This window comes from Protopterus annectens, chromosome 9.part0 (genome assembly GCF_019279795.1).
Source record: "Protopterus annectens isolate FY-2018-M chromosome 9.part0, PAN1.0, whole genome shotgun sequence".
Taxonomy (NCBI): Eukaryota; Metazoa; Chordata; order Ceratodontiformes; family Protopteridae; genus Protopterus; species Protopterus annectens.
Window position 1 is genome coordinate 1,490,575,976 of NC_056743.1, and position 20,050 is coordinate 1,490,596,025.

Consider the following 20,050-nt stretch of genomic DNA (forward strand, 5'->3'; position numbering starts at 1 on the left):
ACTCTAAACATGCTCGTTTTACTGTAAACATGCTCATTTTGCAATTCTGAACCCTTTGTGTGCTTTTCTAATGCTCATTTTATCAAATCTCTTAATTTCACATATTTATTAATTAATAAACTTATGCTTAAAAGTTTTCGTGCTGTTTTCTTAGTAATGCATTTTGTGCCCTTGTAATGCTACATTTTATCTTTTTTATAAAATAAATCGTTTGTGCAAGTTTTCATTACCTTTAGTTCGTTTCTGGCCCTTTTTTGCTCTCAGTTTACTTAGTTTGCCTTCACTGTTAACTCTACACCTCGTGGCTCTAAAAAGCAGTTTCTGGAATCCTAGTTTTGACACCATGTCGCTCATCTAGTCAGGATGAAGTAGACGAACTTTGTGGGTTCTGTTGAAGCAGCTTTATTATATACATAGACATATATATATATATATATCTATATATATCTATATATATATATACACACACACACACACACACAAACTAGTTGCCTCATACATACATGTCCACACACTGGCTGTACTCACAACATGGCACTGAAGACAGCATGAGCCTATTTATACTGCACGTTCAGGTTTTAGAAATGCTTCTTAAAGGTACAAGACATCTATTATTCTACAGAACCAGTTATTAATGGGTTACTGGAACTACAGATACCAAACTGTCAAGTTTGAAAGAGCAGAGATCTGAATGTGCCTGACCTGGGGGGGTGCTACACAGTTCAAGACAACAGCTTCTCACAGCAAGAAGTCGGAAGACAGACTCAAACTTGTCTGGGCAAGCAAGGAACTAGGAGAAAGACCATAGGTTCATAGATTAGTACTAAGCTAACTGCACTTGGGAGCCATTTTAACCTTGCCAACTATCCTTTTTGAGACTCAAACCCTGCACCTTATGTTTGCAAGGCAAACACTTTAACCATTAGGCCACCCTCCCAACCCATAGCCTTGCAACACACTTTGTCAGCAAAAGAAATGGGGAAGTGTGGAGTCCAGTTGGACATTTATGAACCAGGGCATCCTAGGGCCAATTTGCCACCCTACCGAGTGGAATCATCAAAAAGAAACTGAGATGTAGTGCTAGATGGATATGCATGCAGGTCATGTGCTGGTTTGCCATACAGATGGAAAATCCTCCTCGTCAGTGAAGGACCGAAGGAATATTTGTTTGAATTAATCCACTAAAGATTTGGTCTTTTTAACTTTGCTGCTACTTTTCTGTCTCTCCCTCCAACACCAAGTGAAGAAGACACTTCATCCTAGATTCCCCAGGTGAATAGTCACACGGGGATGTTCCAATCTGCCAGTCGCAACCTGGTAATCTTAACTTTTCACCTCTTCCCCTAATACCTAGCTTGAATGCCTCACCCAGGTTTTCACAACCCCTCATGCTAACCACATGCTTTCTCCAGTTTCCCTAATGGTCAAGCATTCTTCCTTTTCAGAGAATGTAATCCAAATTTTGTCCACTTCTCAGAAAGTCTACTGTAAAGATTTGTAATAATAAATGGAAATGCGTCTCTATCTGGGATACCAGTCAAGGATTTTGATGCATATTCAATTTCTATCATAGCTGTTTTACAATCCCTGTTTTCACTGTTTGAAGTAGGTTTCAGCTACTCTACCATTCAAGTGTAGTTGGCTGTCAAATCCAGTTACCACCTTGAATACCAAAACAATACTTTTGCACCTCAAACTGTGCAAGGGTTTCCTTAAGAAGTCTTCCTTCTTTGCCCGCCCATTAAGGACCCTATTCTGCCCTGGGATTAAATTTTATCCTAGAAGCATTAATAGAGCCTCCACTCAAACCAGCTTGATCTGCAGACCTGAAGTATTTACCTTAGAAAAACAATTTTACTGGTGGATATTATATAAACTACACAAATTTCAGAACTTCAGGCTCTTTCTGTTAGTGTCATACTTGGTCTTTGTTAAGGACCGAGTGAATTTAAGTATCACATATTTTGCTCTCAAGGTGGCTTTTAAAAATATTAACTGCTCTGTTAACCTTGCAGAGTTGCTTCCAAATTATTCCAACAATGGGGGTCAGGGGATGGCATAACGGATAAGGTTTACCTTACAGCCACAAGTTGCAGGGTTTGATTCTCAAACAGCGTAAGTGGCTAGACTTAAAACAGCCCACAAGGGTAGTTAGCCTAGTACTAACCTATAAGTATCTATTAAACTTCAGATGTTCACGGGCAACTCGGATTCTATTTACACTGAACCAAAACCTTCAGAAAGGGCATGCTGCTGTTTGTTTCCTTTGTCCCTACCAGACTGAGTTCCAAAGCTTCTAAACACTGTTCATTTAGATTCAGATTGGATGTCTTTTGTCTATTCTTAACACTAAGACACTAAGCTCAAAAAATAAAACCCATTCCACAAGAGCAACTTCTACGGCCTTTTTCAGTAATTCCTCCAGTGAAGAAATTTGTGCAGCAGCCACGTGGCTGTCTGCAGCACACCTTTTCCATACACTATAAATTGGACAATTTCTAGAACAAGAGCTAAATATGTAGCTTCAGTTCTCATGGGTATCCTGTCATGACTCCAACTACACCTCAGGGTGCTTTGCATTTTGTCCCACATGTTAGGATACAGAAATATATATTTATCATTTTGGATCCTGTTCAACCAAGTCTGTCCAATACACCATCTGTCCCTCCATCCAAACGTTCATATTTCAGTTTCTCTGAATTTCACTGCAGCTTTTCTGGCACATGTGGTCACTAGGCAGCAAACTCGAGCTGAAAGGGAGGCTTAACATGGGGTTATGGGAAAGCTTGAAGGAGCTTTAGCTACTGGAGGACTAGCAAAAGGCCGGACTTGATCTGACTGTCACTTGGTACCAAACTGTCGTATCAGAAAAACTTTGATGGAAAAGATCTAGGGTTATGATAAGCATGTAACGTCATTTTTTTTTTTTTTTTTTTTTTTGCCATCTTCAGGAAGGCACTACATATTCTAGAACCCTGAAATGGGTGAACTGAAATTCGGATAAAACCTAGCAGTGCACAAATTAGTCTTATGTTACTCTCTTTTCTTTGTGTATAAACCTGCATTAAAAAAAAATATCTAGATGCCTTCAAAGATCAGTCTTAATATTACAAGGACTGCTAGATGCTACTCAGTGTGTGTAGATGTATATGCTTCATCCTTAGGCTTTTCCAGTTTTATTATTGATCTAAGTGACAGGATTGGAGAACAAAGTATTAACCTGCTCTAAAATTCCTAACACAAGCACATTTTTCACATTGTGCAGCACAGCAGGGCCACGGTTAAAGTATTCCAGGTGCCAGAAAGTCTGCTCTTCAAATTTTCCCTTAGAACTAGCTGGTTTCTCAATAGTAGCACTAAAATCTGAACCTCTGTGACTTACTCTTGCTCTAGAACCTGCTGGAAAGCACTAGGAAGCCTTAAACTGATATAACCACTCAACTCTACTTGTTAATAAGGAAAAATTAATTGTAGGCACTAAACAGCCTATAATTGCAAAATATATTCCAAAGTTAAGGAAAAACAGCTCTTGTTCTTTACAAAAAGCACCACCGAAACAGGCATGTCCAAGGTCAGCTTCTGGTGATTTCTCCTGTCCACCTGGTGAATCTCGGCATACTGGGGCAATGCAGCAACTGCCTCATGTACACAGACAAGCCTCTCCTCCTATCACCCAACACTACAACCTGTGAGAGATGCAGTTACATAGCCAAACTGGAAGCAAAGCTCTTTCCAGCCAAGATTATGCTAGAGAGTCAAGAGAAGGTTAACACCTAAACTACACCTCAAGCAACACATAGCCCTTCAAAACCCACACATAGCAAAACTAAACCCACATATGCGGAGGCCCTTAACATTAACCTGCCCAAGCAACAAGGACCTCCAAAGCTGAAATGCAAACAAACACTAGTCACAGCCAAAGTGACACATACCTCACAACACCAGTGTGCCACCCAACAACAGCTCCTAAGGCAAGACAACATACCCAACACTTTAGTCATAGGTGACTCTATAGTCGGGCACACTGATGTCCCACTCACCAGACTGAGCAAGAAGAAAATTACAGTCGGCTGTCAGGCGCCAGGATCCGCCACAACGCATGCACTCAAGTCACTCCACAACAAGTACAAATACAACACTGTCATTGTCCATGTTTAAGTGAATGGCTTGAGACGTACCTCCCTGGACTACATGAAGAGAGACATGAAAGAGCTCTCGGATCATGTGGCCTAGGCAGGTATGACACTAGCCCTGTGTAGCATCCTGCCTTCGCCCAGAATGATACCACAGTATAAGGACAAAATGACTGACTTCAACAATTGGCTAAGCTTCTGGTGTCATTCAAAGGGGATCCGGTATCTGTCTGCCTGGGACGACATGATCAACAAACCATGATGCTTTGCCAGAGATGGTCTGCACCTGTCACCCCTGGGATTCCAGTTACTGGCTAAAGCTCTTGCCACCCCTATAGTGCCTTTTTTAGGCAAGGTTCAAAGGACAAAATCACTACCGTAACAGATACAAGCATGCAAAATCTGAAGGTAATGCTACTCAATGCTAGAAGTCTAAACCTCAAAATGCACTCTCTCTCGAGGCACTCCTAAAAATGGAGAACATCGATATCTGTGCAGTAACTGAGACCTGGTTCAAGACTCGAGAGAGCACCCCTGCAATACCAGGCTACAACTCTTACCACACTTTTCGGCCACCAAACCAAGACAGAAATACTAAAGGTGGAGGAGTGTCCATAAAGACCGAAATACTAAAGGTGGAGGAGTGTCCATAATCACCAAGGATATTCACACCTTCATGCTAGTTGCCCAACACAATGCATCTGAAATAATTCAAGTGCAACTAACGCTAGGTAAGACTGCAATCCAAACTGTAGCTTGCTACAAATCCCCCACCATGCCCCAAGATTCTCACTACACCTTTCTAAACATACTGGAAAATATTAAGAGACAACCAAACACCCTAACACAGGGTGATTTCAACTACCTTTTAGTTATGTACTTACCATAACTTTGGATGTATGGGATCTATCTCGCCTACATTCATAACTGATGGGTTCGGAGCCGATCCATCGGCTCCGACTCGGCCACTATATAGTAGAACAAAGTCTCTAATTGGCTGGGCTACCCCTTATCCCAGAATGCACTACGCCTGCTTCCCCAGATCTTGTTTGTTCGCTTTCATACGTACATCCAGACACAGAGACATACCAGTAACTGTAACAAACTAAAGTCCTTCAAGAGAAAAAACTCAGTAAGTAGCAACATTTCCTCTAAATCTAATGGGAAGGGGGAAGGAGGGCGGGTACGTATGAATGTAGGCGAGATGGATCCCATACATCCGAAGTTATGGTAAGTACATAACTAAAAGATGTAATGGGATCCTATCTCGCCTACATTCATAACTGATGGGACAGCATCCCTAGCACCTAAATCCCGGGTGGCTCATTGGAAAACACTCCTGAGAACTGTGGAACCAAAGGAAGCTCTACCTCGAGAAGCCACATCTATCTTGTAATGAGAAATGAAGGTGTGCGGAGAAGTCCAGGTAGCGGCCGCACAGATATCATCTATCGATAATTTGGAGTGGAATGCTACAGAAGTAGCCATTGCCCTGGTAGAATGAGCCTTGACTGGGAATGGTAGCTCTTTGCTGGACTGTGAATAAATGAAGGAGATGCAATCTTTAATCCATTTGGCTATGGTGGTTTTAGCCACCGGCTGACCCAACTTATTTTCCGCAAAGGACACAAACAGCTGATGTGACTTTCGTGTCTGATTGGTCCTACTTAAATAAAAACACAGTTGTCTGTGAACATCCAACTGAAAATATATTCTGCGCTATTGGAGAATTTGGGAAAAAACACAGGGAGCTCCAAGGATTGTTGAATGCATAAGGGGGATGCTACCTTGGGCAAGAAAGAGGGATTTAACTTGAGAGACACTCTGTCTTTGTGAAAAGTCAAATAAGGAGGATTAGAACAGAGAGCCTGAAGCTCTGAGACCCGCTTGGCAGAGGTTATTGCCACCAAAAAGGCGGTTTTCCAAGATAGAAATTTTATATCACAAGTAGCTGCTGGTTCAAAGGGGCGGGCAGTTAAAGAGGCAAGAACCATATTCAGGTCCCAAGGGGGCACAGGATGGGCTATTGGGGGCCGAAGGAGCCACGCTCCTTTAAGGAAAGATTTGCAAAGCCTGTTTGCCATTAAGGAAGGCTCAAAGGAGACATGAAAATTAGAGATAGCCGCCAGTTGGACTTTGATTGTGGAAACTGAAGAGCCCAAAATAAAACAAAGAAGCCAGGAATTCTAAAACCTGAGGTACTGGGGCGGTAAGAGGATCTATACCTCGTTGCTGGGCCCAAAGAGCAAATCTCTTCCACTTGCTGGAATACAGTTTAATAGTGGAAGGTTTGTGAGAAGACAAAATGTGGATGACGTCTGGAGAAAGAGAGTTATCTCTGACTAAGGTTGGAAGTGGAATAACCAGGCGGCCAACCTCAAGGACTTGAGGGATGGGTGAGACTGTCCCAACTGATGAGTTAACAGGTCGGGCACCAGGTCCAGAAACCATGGGCCCTCCACCGCATACCTCAGAAGGAAGGGGAACCAAACCTGACGAGGCCAATGTGGTGCGATCAAAATCATGTCGCTTCCTAAATAAATCGCCTTCTGTATCACCTTCGGGAGAAGGGGAACCGGAGGGAAGGTGTAAAGTAGACCGGGGGGCCAACTGTGAGCTAGAGCGTCCCTGGGAATCTGCCCTTGAGAGGGAGTCAGGGTGAAGAACTCTCTGCATTTCGCATTGTGAGGGCTAGCAAACAAGTCGCAACAAGGGAGGCCCCACTTGGCGAAAATGTTTGCAGCCACCCTGTCGTTGAGGGACCACTCGTGGGGCAACAGGAGAGTCCTGCTCAGCCTGTCTGCAATCACATTGGATTTCCCCAGAATGTGCATTGCCACTAGGAAACTCTGGGTAGAAATCACCCAATGCCACACTCTCATGGCCTCTCGGCAAAGAGGGTAGGACCTGGTTCCGCCTTGCTTGTTTACGTACCAGACTACCGACATGTTGTCGGATAGGATCGCAATAGTACCCCGTGGAAGAGCATGATGAAGTGCTTGCAACACCAGTAGCACCGCTCTCATTTCCAGGATATTGATATGTAAGTGCGTTTCGTGAGCTTGCCACATGCCTTGGACTGACCTGTCCAGATGACCCCCCCACCCTGTCTGGGAGGCGTCCATGGTCACCGTGGCGACGGGAGGCTGAAGGGCAAAGGGTCGCCCCTGGTCCAGGTTGGACCGAAGCAGCCACCAACGTAGGTCCCAACGGCAAATTTTGGTAATCTGGACCAAATGGTTCAGGGGAAGTTCCTGAAAGGACCATTGAACCGACAGTAGCCATTGCAGCACCCGCATGTGCAGCCTGGCTAAGGGGACTAGTAGAATAGTTGAGGCCATTGTGCCCAATAACTGCAGAATCAGTCTGGCCTGAACTCGTGATTTGGGTAACAAGGTTTGAACCTGAGACTGCAGGACCTGAATCCTTTCTACCGGCAAGAATGCCCGCATTCTTCTTGTGTCTAACTCTGCGCCTATAAATGTAATACGCTGAGACGGCTGCAGCACAGATTTTCCCCAATTGAACGTGATTCCTAGTGAATGACCCAAACTGACTGTGGTCATAAGCGCCCGAACTAATAGATGCTTGGAGGTGGCAGTAAGGAGCCAGTCGTCTAGATAGGGAAATACTTGGAATCCTAGACTTCTCAAGTGAGCTGTCACTACTGCCAGATACTTGGTGAACACCCTGGGGGCTGTGGTGAGACCAAAGGGCAGTGCTCGGAACTGGAAATGACTGGTTCCCAGGCGGAAGCGTAAATGACTCCTGGACTCCTGACTTATCAAAATGGGATAGTAAGCGTCCTTGAGATCTATGGAGCACATCCAGACATCCTTCTCCAATAACGGGAGAATGGACTGAAGGGTGACCATTCGGAATTTGGATTTTTTTTACAAAGCGATTCAATGAGCTGAGGTCCAAAATGGGCCTCAAGTCCCCTGTCTTTTTTGGCACCAAAAATAGTCTTGAGTAAGTTCCTGATCCGATCTGGTCGGCGGGGAAAGGCTGGATGACTCCTTTTCTTAGCAGCGTTGAAACCTCGACCGCTGCTTGATCCCGCTGACTGGGTGGCACATCCGGGATTTTCCTGATAGGAAGAGGGGGGATCTTGATGAAAGGGATGAGATAGCCTCCGGTTATGGTTCGGAGCACCCACTGATCCTTGGTGATACATTCCCAAGCCTGTGGGTGTTCCGCAAAACGACCCCCGACTGGCTCCGGAGTTGCGCAGTCGGGCCAGGTCTCAGGGATGGGGAGTGTAGTATGGACCACGAAAGGAACCGTGGTCTCCAGAGTTACGGAGGCCTCTGCCGCCTCTGGGGCGGCGTCTTCCTGAATCCCCCCCCTGCCTCTAGAGGGGGGATCACTCGGTGGAGTAGGGAAAGACCTTTGAGATTTCCTGAACCACATTTTCCCTCCTCTCTGGGCCTTGGGGTAAGGTCTAGAGGGAGCAGAAAAACGGGCCCCCAAGGCAGTCAAGGTCTTGCCCTCCTGCTCGCATCGAGTCAGTGTGTCCTTCACCTTGGGTCCAAACAGGGAGGACCCATCAAAGGGGGTGTCGGTGAAGGAAGACTTAAAAGCCTCCGCAAAGGGACACAAGCGTAACCAGTCATGTCTTCTAAGAGCCACTCCTGTTCCCGCTGCTCTACTTGCCCCTTCGGCCGCATATGAGATGGGCCTCATGGACGAGTTGACTATCGAAGATAGGGTAGTCATCTGGGCACCAACAATTTGGGCTAACGCCTCAGGAAGGTTACCCGTGAGAGACTCACCTAACTCTTTGAGGAGGTCCCTTTGGAGCCTGGTGAAATGACAAAGGTAATTCAGCGACCGCAGGGTAAAGGCCGCTGAAGAAAGGGTACGCTTCCCGTACCTATCCATGCTCCTGGAATCCTTATTAGGAGAGTGAATAGACGTTGAAGCCTCTGCCACGTCTTGCTGAGTTGGCAGATGCCACCACCATCGCATCTACTGCAACTCCTTTGGTCAAAAATTCCTTTTGAGGAGGGGCTGAGAGGAACTTGTTAGGCCTGGCGGGCACCGGTTCCACAGAATCAGGGTGTTCCCACACCCTTCGAGAAACTAAATCTAGCAATTCATCGAAGGGTGGAGACACCCAGGAGGCGGAGGGCTGAGCCCCAAAAGCCTTGAGGAAAACTGATTCCTCTGCGAAAGGGGTTTTGGACTGCCAATCGCCTCTCTGTCTCAGGATCTCGAGGATATCTGAGAATGAGACGTCATCTGAGGACGATTTTGGGGACCCCTCCACATCATCGAGGTCAGTATCTGATGTGATAGACTCATCCTGGGAGTCAATGTGCTTCCTCTTGCACAATTTTTTTCTTGGAGGTTCATCTGAAGCGGATTCAGAAGGACCTCCTGGGAGAAGGGAACCCCCCAAGGGGGTATCCTCAGGCTCTGGGGCCCCGCTGTCGTGGGAATGAAGCACACCAGAAGCACCAGTTCCCAAGTCTAGGGACGGTGAGGTAGAGACTTGCTGAGCCGGCAAGGACATGGCCAGCGCACTCCTCATGGCCTCAAAAGCAGGACCTCCAGACTCTACTGAGGATACCGGCTGAGAGACCACGACGGTACCGGGAATCCCTGCGGCCGACGCTCCGAGGGGGAGACTAGGCACCGAAGCTACCAGTTCCAAAGTGTTCCCCTCGGCCCCGACCGAGGAAGTCCCGGTACCGAATCCTGACGCCGAGGACAGGGTAGGAATGATGGTTGGAACCGAGAGACTCCGAGGGAGTCTCGGTTCCGACTGGACGACTCTGCTCCGCTCCACCATCACCGACTCCAACGGTTCCAAGGAGGTTGGAGGAGGAATCGGATGTGTCGAAGTGGGGACCGGCTCCGGAGCCGAGTGGGCTGGAGCCGAGACCATTTTTGCAAAAACCGGGGACTGGAAAAGCCTCTGGATAACTCTGTCCAAATCTGAGTCAGACAACCTGGAGGATTTAGAGGAAATAGATGGGGGCCGAGACGACTTCTCTCTCGGCTCTGATAGACCAGGGGAACGGCTCCGAAACGGCTCCAACACTATCGGCACCGGATCCGGAACCGTATGTATAAGTATCTGCGCCGAAGGAGACTTCGGGGCCGAGGGGGGAAGAGTCTGAGCTGCACACCTCCAACGGCTCCGAGACCAGAGGAGCCGAAGCAGATGATTCGCCTCTCGATCCCCCAACCTGCGGCTCCGACACCAATGGAGCCGAGGAAAGAGGTATCGAGGCAGACCCTTCCACCCGAGGCTCCGAAGCCACTGGAGCCGAGGAAGAAGAGGTCGACCTATGCTTCTTGGAAGTCTGTTCCGACGAACTGGTCGAAGCCGATGACCTTTTCTTTTTAGAAGCTGGAGAGGAAGGAGAAGCCAAAGCTTCCTCAAAAGAGGGCTTAATAAGGCCCTTAAGGATCAATTTATTTTTACGTTCTTGAAGGACCCTAGAGGAAAAAGCATGACAAACACTACATGTTTCCTGCAAATGTTTCGGTCCTAAACAATACACGCAAACAGCATGGCTATCAGTAATAGACATTTTGTAGTTGCACTTGGTGCACTTTTTAAACCCAGACTTCTGTTCTTTTGACATCCTGTCACACAACTATTTTTACCACGAAAGTAACCTTAAAGAAGGGCACAAGCCCTTGACTCAACACCGGTACTGGCTCGAGATACACAACACAAAAAACGGGCAGAAGCCCTCTAACTAAAAACAGGCTTAGCCCGATAAAGTAAGACATACAGTAGGGTGAAAAACAAACCTAAAAGTAGACAATTTTAACTAATTGACTCACAATAAGGGCAAAGGCCCTCTAACTTAATCGGGCCTTGCCCGGTAAGTAGAAAAAAATTCCAATCACACTGAAAAGGTACACACACACACACGTAAAGCTGTTAAAACAGCTGTTTGTTAAATTGGTGAAGAAACCCCTAGGTCAAAAGACCAAAAAAAGTAATAAACCACTTCGCTCCAGCCAAGTCGAGACCACGTCTAGCTTGAAAAGCGGCAAATGAGATCTGGGGAAGCAGGCGTGGTGCATTCTGGGATAAGGGGTAGCCCAGCCAATTGAGACTTCGTTCTACTATATAGTGGCCGAGTCGGAGCCGATGGATCGGCTCCGAACCCATCAGTTATGAATGTAGGCGAGATAGGATCCCATTACATCCTGCCATTAACTGGGAAAACTGTTCGGGTACCAACACCTTTTCCCAACGGTTCTTGGAATTCATAAATTCCAACTCCCTGGATCAACAAATCCATTGTCTCAGCAGGGGTTCCAATATCCATAGACCTGGTCATTACCAACATGGGAGATAGATGCTCCACACCAGTGGTCACCCCCTCATTGGTCAGGTCTGACCATAAGCAAATCACTCGACATCCACATCCCACCCTCCAGTAAGGAAACCTCTGTAAGAAAAACTTCTCCAAAGCCAACTTCATGCTACTTAAGTCAGAAGTGACAAACTTCATGGCACCCATGCAGACGGGAGCTGACAGTTCGACTACTGAATCCTACACTAAGGCACTGTATGAGCACATCCACTCGTGCATGAATCATGCCATACCAAATGGAACCAAGACGCTCTCCTCCAAAAAAAGGAAGCCAAACAGAAGGAAGAAACTGTTGCAGAAAAGAGGAAAATCCCAGGATGCAAAAAACTCCCTCACCAGCTTCAGTAAGAAGCTAAGATCCCTCACAGAATCATCCAAAGCTAGTTATGAAAACAAAATTGCCAAAGATTCCAAAGACAACCAGAAGGCATTTTATAGTTATGTCAAGAATCTAAATGGCAATGCTCAGATCTGCTCTGAGCTACAACAGAATGGCATTTAATATACTGATCCCAAGGATATTGCTAATATCCTGGCAGATCGATTTAGTGCCAACTTCACTCCCCTCTCACCCCCTAAAGGGCCCATCTCAATACCGAAAGATTGCCAAATTCCAGTAATCACGGCCACACAGGAAGAAACCGCACTCTCCAAAGCTAAGAATACAGCATCCATGGGACCAGATGACATCCCAGGCTGTGTACTACATGAACTACAAAATGACCTGGCACCTCACCTAAGTTCACATTTAATCATAGCCTCACCTCAGGCTTCGTGCCCACTGAGTGGCGCACAGCTACAGTTATCCCACTCCACAAGGGGGGATCCACCTTGGATCCCGGGAACTACTGTTCCATCAGTCTGACGAGCCTAATCTGCAAGGGCATGGAACGCATTATCATGGAACTTATAAACAAAGACACTGGCAACCTTCAAACACTGGACCCCACCTAGTTTGGGTTTGTGAAGGGCCGATCTTGTCTCCTGAACCTGACTGACTTCTTCAAATCAGTCTCCACAGCTGTGGACAAGGGTAAGGCGGTCCATACAGCCTATCTGGACCTTGCCAAGGCCTTCAACACCATCCCCCACTCTGGAATCACAAATAAACTTACTAAGATGGGCATAAATCCCTACATCACTCGATGGGTTGCCAACTGTCTTACTGACAGAACCCAGACTGTAAAAGCAGCAGACTCCAAATCCACTCCAGACAAGTGGAGTATCTCAAGGTTCAGTCCTGGGAACGCTCTTGTTTGGCATCTACTTCTCTGAAGTACAGGCCAACACTAAGGGACTCTGGCTAACAAAGTTCACAGATGACTGCAAACTGGGAGCCATTACTTAATCCCCAAATGATGTGGATATTCTACAAAAGGGCCTTACAGAAACAGATGCTTGGTGCTAGAGCCATGGGGTCAAGCTTAATGCCAAGAAATGGCAAAGCCATTTGGGAAAGCTATGTACCCATGAATTACCACATAGGTGGCAGTACACTAAACACCAAAAGTGTGATGAGAGACTTGGGGACAGAGGTGGACAGTGGTCTCACCTTCGATAACCACATCGCCACAACAGTCAGGAAATCTTTCTATGTGGCACACCTCATCACTAAGGGCTTTTTATCCAGAAAAAAGGAGGTCACTGTCCCAATGTTCTCATCCCTCATTAGACCCATTATAGAGTACAACACTCTGTTTGGTATGTACCTCACAAGACATCTACAACAGCTGGAAAGGCCGCAGAAATACCTCACTAAAAAAAATCACAGGCCTAAAGCAGATGCCCTTATGCTGACTGTCTAAAAAAACTCCAGCTATACTCTGTGGTATATCGTCTACTCAGAGGTGATCTCTGCTTAACATACAAGGCCATGTCAAACCCTGAGCTGTTGGACATGCTCCACTTAAAGAAATCTCAATCCCTCAGAGCGACACACTCCAGGGATCTAAACCTTGTCATCACAATGAACAAAACATGCTGGAGGGATAGGTTCCTGACCCAGAGATTCCCCATACTCTGGAATAGACTGCCCATACATGTCAAGCAAAACGCCTCCTTAGCCCTCTTCAAAAGGAACCTTGATGATTGGATGGGAGATAAATTCACTCCGGGGATCACGACAGTCGCCCTGCTAGACAGGGGTCCAGAGAAATAAATATTGTGGGAAGAAACATCCGGGGAATTGTTTGGCTAGGCTTGTATAGGCCCTAGGGCCGATAGCCTAGTACCAGCCTATGAACCTATGGGCAAAGGATCAACTGTGCCCACTAGCTTTTTCTGATAAACTGTTTCACAACTTTCAAAAGTTGTCTTTTCATGAGTACTACTAGTCATAAGTCAGAAACTCACAACGAAACAGCTCTCAAAAGGAGACAGCTTGCACTTGATTCTGCTTAACTCGTTACACAAGTGATGCCTCCTGGTGCATCTGCAGTTACCTCCTAATGCTCCTCTAGGCATCAAATATTACTTGTTTATACTTGCATTAATTCCAAAACCATGTTTCATACACTGTATCAGAATATTTTATCTTGAAGCATACATGATGGCAAACACAATTATATTGATATTTGACCTCTGTCAATTAGTATCTGTTAGACTTGTAAGGTGATAACTTCATTTTTAAAGGCACAGGCCACACCCACTAAGAGTTAAAGGTACACACTCAAAAGAGTTGTACTGGAGGGAATGAGTTAAATGCAAGAGAAATGGACTAAGAATTAATCAATACACAAACATTATAAAATGCAAGAGCCTCAGAGGTTCAACTACAGAACATTATCAACTAGCTTGTTTGAGACATAGCTGTTAAAACATCTGAAGTGCAAAACGATGTTCAAGAAAGAATACTTGTGTAAAATCTTACCATAACCTTAGATGCCCCCTCTCTTCCATGTTGAAGTATTCTTAGTGTGGGATTCCCCACCTCAGGTGACCCAAACGTCAGCTCCTATACAAAAGCATTAGCCTGGCTGCTGTAGGTGCGTGGGGCATCACACATAGGGCCATAAACCAGGGACTTTAAATGTGACATCTGCATGCACAAACCTCAGAACTTAAATGCCCAGTTGGACAGTATCGTATAGAATAACAAGAGATGACAGCCAGAGGTGCAAAATGCCATATGCTGGCTAGTCTGCTCTGATCTAGGGTAGAGTTTCAGAGTGTCCGAAAGTTATAGATGGGTGGGAAGGAATACTGGAACATCGAAGAGGACACCTAAGGTTATGGCAAGATTTTACACAACTATTCTGTGTCTTTCTATTCCTATGTTGCAGTATTCTAGTGTGGGAGAGTACCACAGCTTAATCAGGAGGGGAGGGTGGAGGTGAATGTAGCTGATTTTACAAAACCCTACAGGATTGCTCTAGCAAACCCTGCCTGGGCTCTGGAGACATGGCCCAATTTGTAGCGTTTGGTGAAGATGTGTACTGTGGACCAGGTGGCTGCTTCCAGGATGAAGGCTGTGTCCAGGCTTTGAGGAAGGCTTTGGAGGTTGCCAGACCACTGGTAGTGTGTGCTATTACCCCTTAGGGTAGGTGCTTGCCATGGTGGGAGTAGCAGAAGGAAATAGTTTTCCTGATCCAACAGGAAATGGTTTGAAGACTGCCCTGCCCAGGGCCCTAGGGTGAAAGGATACAAATAGTTGGGTAGATTTTCTGATGGGCTTAGTTTTGTCTAGGTAGAATCTTAGTTGTCTGTGCACATCCAGGGAATGGAGTATCCTCTCACTATCATTGGTTGGAGAGGGAAAGAAGGTGGGTGGACTGGTTTAGGGACAGTTCGTTGACCACTTTCGGCATGAAGGAAGGGTTAGGGTCATGTTGTCCTTATGGAAAGGTAGTGCAGGGAGAGCAGGCCATCAGAACTTGTAACTCTGATACTTCTAGCTGAGGTAAGGGCTACCAGCAGTACAGTCTTCCATGTACACATTTGGAGCATAGCAGCACTAGCTGGTTCAAATGGGGTCAGTGCTAGTTTTTCCAAAATGAAATTTAGGTCCCAGTGGGTGAGATGGGTTTTCTTGGTGGTCTGATGTGTAAGATACCTTTTAGAAATAGTTTATCTAGCCTGGATAGTAAAGTGGGGTCTAGTGCTAGGTTGAAATTGCTGATAAGTGGACTTTTACTAAAGAGTACGAAAGACCACCCTTAATTAGTTCACACACATAAGTAAGGACTGGGGGGGGGGTCTGTCCCTGTCCTTATGGAGGCACCATTTGGAGAATCGTCCCCATTTTGATAAGTAGGATTCCCTAGTAGTTCACTTCCTGGCCTCCCTCAGGACTAAAAGGACGTCCCCTGAGTAGTGGTGCCTGCAAGGGATTAGAAGTTTATCACCCAGTGTGTTAAGGCCTAACATCTGCTGGTCAGGGTGAATTAGATTTCCCTTTTGTTGTGTGAGAAGGTCCACCTTGTGGGGTAACTTGTGGTGATTGCCCTTGGCTAATGAGAGAAGTAGGGGGAACCAGTGCTGCCTTGGCCAGAAGGGAGTCATCAGCAAGATTTTTGGTTTGTCCCCGATTTTCAGGAGGACTTTTTGAATTAGAGGGAAGGGTGGGAAAGCATATAGAAACCATCCCTTCCATGGAATGCTGAAGGCATCTACCCTCAAGGCAAGTGGAGAGTGGTCCTCGGTGCAGAATTTTTTCAACGGTCTGTTCTGGGGAGAGCCAAACAGATCTACCTGAGGTGTGACCCATCGGTGGACAATGTCTAGAAAGGTATCCCTGTTCAACATCCACTCATACTGTACAGAGGATGTTCTACTGAGAATATCTGCTTATTTGTTGTCCTCAGAGGGGATGTCTGTTGTCCTGAGAGGGGATGTATGTTGCCTGCAGGGTTAAGTTGTGCCTGGAGGTGAGGTCCCAAATTTGTAGTGTTATCCACCATAGGAAATAGGCCTTGGTCCCTTCCTGTTTGTTGAGATCACATGTCTCAGGCTCTGTGCTATAATGAGCTGAAATGGCTGAGGCATGAATTTTGATGGAGGAAAAAGTCCAGCCCTTATGAAGCAACTCAGTCAAGTATTGTAGAATCTGAGGTAAATTGGGCACTGCTGCGCTCATCCCTTGAGACTGGTTCCAGGCACAAAATCTTTTCCATTTTGCAGCATAATATTTTCTAGTACTAGGCCTCCTTGCCTCTAAAATGATATCCATCACTGACTTACTGAGGGATGGTACAGGAGAGATTAGGTAAGTTCAGGGTTTGCAACTGAGGGTGCAGAATCTGGTTCTCCTGCTGAGACAACAGGGAAGGAGTCTGAGGCAGGTGCCATGGGGCCAAACGTGACACACTGTGCAAGAGGGTGTATACCAGTGTTGGCGTGGCCGGTCTGGTGCAATTAAAATTGTCCTTGGCTTGTCCTGTTTGACCTTTAGTAGTACCTTGGAGAGCAGACGAGGGAAGGCATAAACTGATAGGTTTTACCAGCTGAAGGATAGAGCATCCACTTTCCAAGCTAGCTTGCGGGGAATCCTTGGGCAAAATTTGTCCAATTGATGGTTCTGGGGGGGGGGGGGGAGACAAACAGGTCTATATCTGGGCTCCCCCATTTGCTTATCAACATGTTGAAAATCCTTGGTTCCAGTTTCCACTCGTGTGGGTCCATGAGGTTTCTGCTTGGTCTGTCCGCCAGTGTATTTAGTTTTCCTGGCAGGAATTGAGCTTGTAGATTCACTTGGTAGCTCAAGGCTGTGTTCCACAATATCATGGCTAGACTGCAGAGGGGGTAAAAAATGTGTACCCCCCCCCTGCTTGTTTATGTGCCACATGACAGTGGTGTTGTCCGTCTTTACCATTAGTTGTCCTGGAAGAATGTGGTCCTTGAAGGCTGTCAGAGCATTCTGTACAGCTAACATTTCCTTTTGATTTATTGATTTATGAGCAGGTGCATTTGACTTGGGTTCCATTTGCCCTGAATGCACTTCCCTGGCAGGTGAGCCCCCCATGCATAGTCTGATGCATCTGTTAAGGTTTGGGGGGTAGTGTGAATGGTAGTCCCCTGTTTTGGTGCCCACCAAAGGAACTCTAGGCGTAGGCAAGGTATGATAGGAATCATTGCTTCTAAATCCTGTGAATGTTGACACCAAAGGCTTTGGAGATACCCTTGTAGTTTCCTCATATGCAGCCTTGCATATGGAATTAGAAGAATGCAGGAGGCCATGAGCTCCAACGCTTGCAGTATTTGCCTTGCAGATAACTGGGTTTTTGTGGCCACTTGTTTGAAGTAGGTTGTCAAATGAATCCGTTTCTCTGGCGTGAGGAAAGCCATCTGGGAAGTTGTATTCAATCTTGCGCCCAGGAATATAATTTGTTGACAGGGTACCAGGTGTGATTTCTTTTCATTTATGGTGTACCCCAGACAAGTCAGCACCCTTTGAACAAAGGCCAGATGATTCAAAAGTATGTCCTGGCTTTCTGCCTGAATTAGACAATCGTCCAGGTATGGGTATATTTGAACATTTCTTTGCCTGCAAAATGCAATGACTGGATCTAGGCACTTTGTGAATACCCTGGGTGCAGTAGATAAGCCAAAGGGCAGTGCAGAGAACTGATGATGCATGTAGCCTGCTTTGAAGCATAGGTATCTTCTGCAAGACTCCCTGATAGGGATGTGCAGGTATGCTTCTTTTAAGTCTAGTGTTGCCAACCATGCATCTTTGCCTAGCACAGGAAGCAGCTGGTGAAGAGTCAGCATTTTGAATTTTGGAATCCCCAGAAAGGTGTTTAGAGTAGAAAGGCCCAGGATAGGATGCCATGTATTGCCTTTTCTGGGTACCAGGAAAAGTCTCGAACAGAAACCTTGTCCCTTTTCCTCTTCTGGTACCAACTGAATAGCCCCCATGCTTAAGAGAGAGCGTACTTGATTTTGGGCCTCTGCCCACTAATTTGGGGGGTAGATCTGGCCACCCGCTTGGTGTTGGTAACGTGTGGAAGTGAAATCTGTATCCTTTGAACACTACATTTAAAACCCATTTGTCCCGAGTAATGAGTTCCCAGTTTTTGGACTGCAGACCAATCTTTCCAGCTAAAGGAGCATTCAGTTGGGAAGTGCTTGGAGGTTTTAAAAGCAAGTCATTGAGACAGTTTTCCATAAGAGGGAGTCTTACTACTCCCAGATTTGGGTGCGGAAATCCCCCACTGCTTAGTCTTGTGTGTCCCCTGGGAATGAAACCTGGGGTTTCTGCTGTGCCTGGGTTTTGCTTGAGAAGACTGGGAAGGGGCTGGAAAGGACCAATTCTTAGAGGGCCAATGCCTAGTAAATCTTGGAGGCTGAACTTGCAAGAAATCTTTAACAGTTTGCATAGATTTAGCTTTATCTTCCATCTTTTTAAGAACTTCCTCAGCTTTGTTGCCAAACAGAGAGTCCTGATTTAAGGGAGCATCCAACAGTTTAGCTTTAGCATGATCAGGCAAAGATTGTTCCTTAAGCCAAGCATGCCTTCTGAGCACAGACCCAGTAACAGCAGCCCTGCAAGAGGCCTCTAATGAATCAAATCCACATTGCAAAGTATGTTTACCAACCTGTTCGGCAGAATGCATTAAATCCTGTAATTCTTTATTTTCAGCACAGTTACGAATCAACATACTTTTCTGTTTAAGCAACCCAGTAACATGTTGTTGATACTTCCACATATGAAACTGGCAGTTTAAAGCCCTAATGGCCAAGGCTGCAGAAGTGTAAACCTTCTTACCCCATCTATACAGCGCCCTGTAGTCTCTATCAGAAGGGGTAGGATTTTTAGCAGTAGAAGCCTTAATGCCCTTGGGTCCCCGTGAAATAGTCTCTGAATACGCAATAGGATTTTTTAAAAAGGAACTTGTGTGAATCAGGAACCCTGTAATATATGTCAGGTTTTCTGGGAGCAGGAGACAAAGAATCAGAGGCCAAACTAGATTCTGAAAAGGCATCAACAATGTCTAATACCGGAGGTATAGCTAAAGGCCTATGCTGAGGTAGGAGTAAGAAATCCCCAAGCCTCTTTTTTTAATCAGAAAAATCCTGGCTTTCCCAGTGGAAATGCTCCCTTAGAGTATATGTAAGGTTTCACCAAAAGAAAAATCCTCTGGAGGGGAAGCAAAGGGAATAGAGTCCTCTGCATCAGAATCCTCATAAGTAGATAAGGGCAAATCCAGATCAGAAAAATCAGAATCCTGGTCAGAAGATTCATAAACAACTTCAGTCTTAGGACTCTTAGAAGGGGGAGGTTGGCTTCCCCTGATTAAAGTTACAAGATCTTCAGCCATTCTTATAATTTGTTTTTTAGGCATAGAGGCCTGAGCATGCGGCCTGGGAGTCGGTTTCTTAGGCATGGTTCGAAATTTAGGCCTAAATGAAGAAGGAGGCGTCGGTTTAATATGCAAGTCCGTAGGCCTGAATACACCCTCAGAAGCCGGTGCCTGCACAGCGGCTCCAGAACCATCCAAGGTAGAGACATTCACAGGTTCCATAGTTGAAGCATCTCGCGGCATACCGGACTCTGAATGGGTCTCAGTAGAGGCCTGTGAATTAGAAGTAGCAGATATCAGGGGTTGCGAAAGCGCCTCACTGAGTACCGAC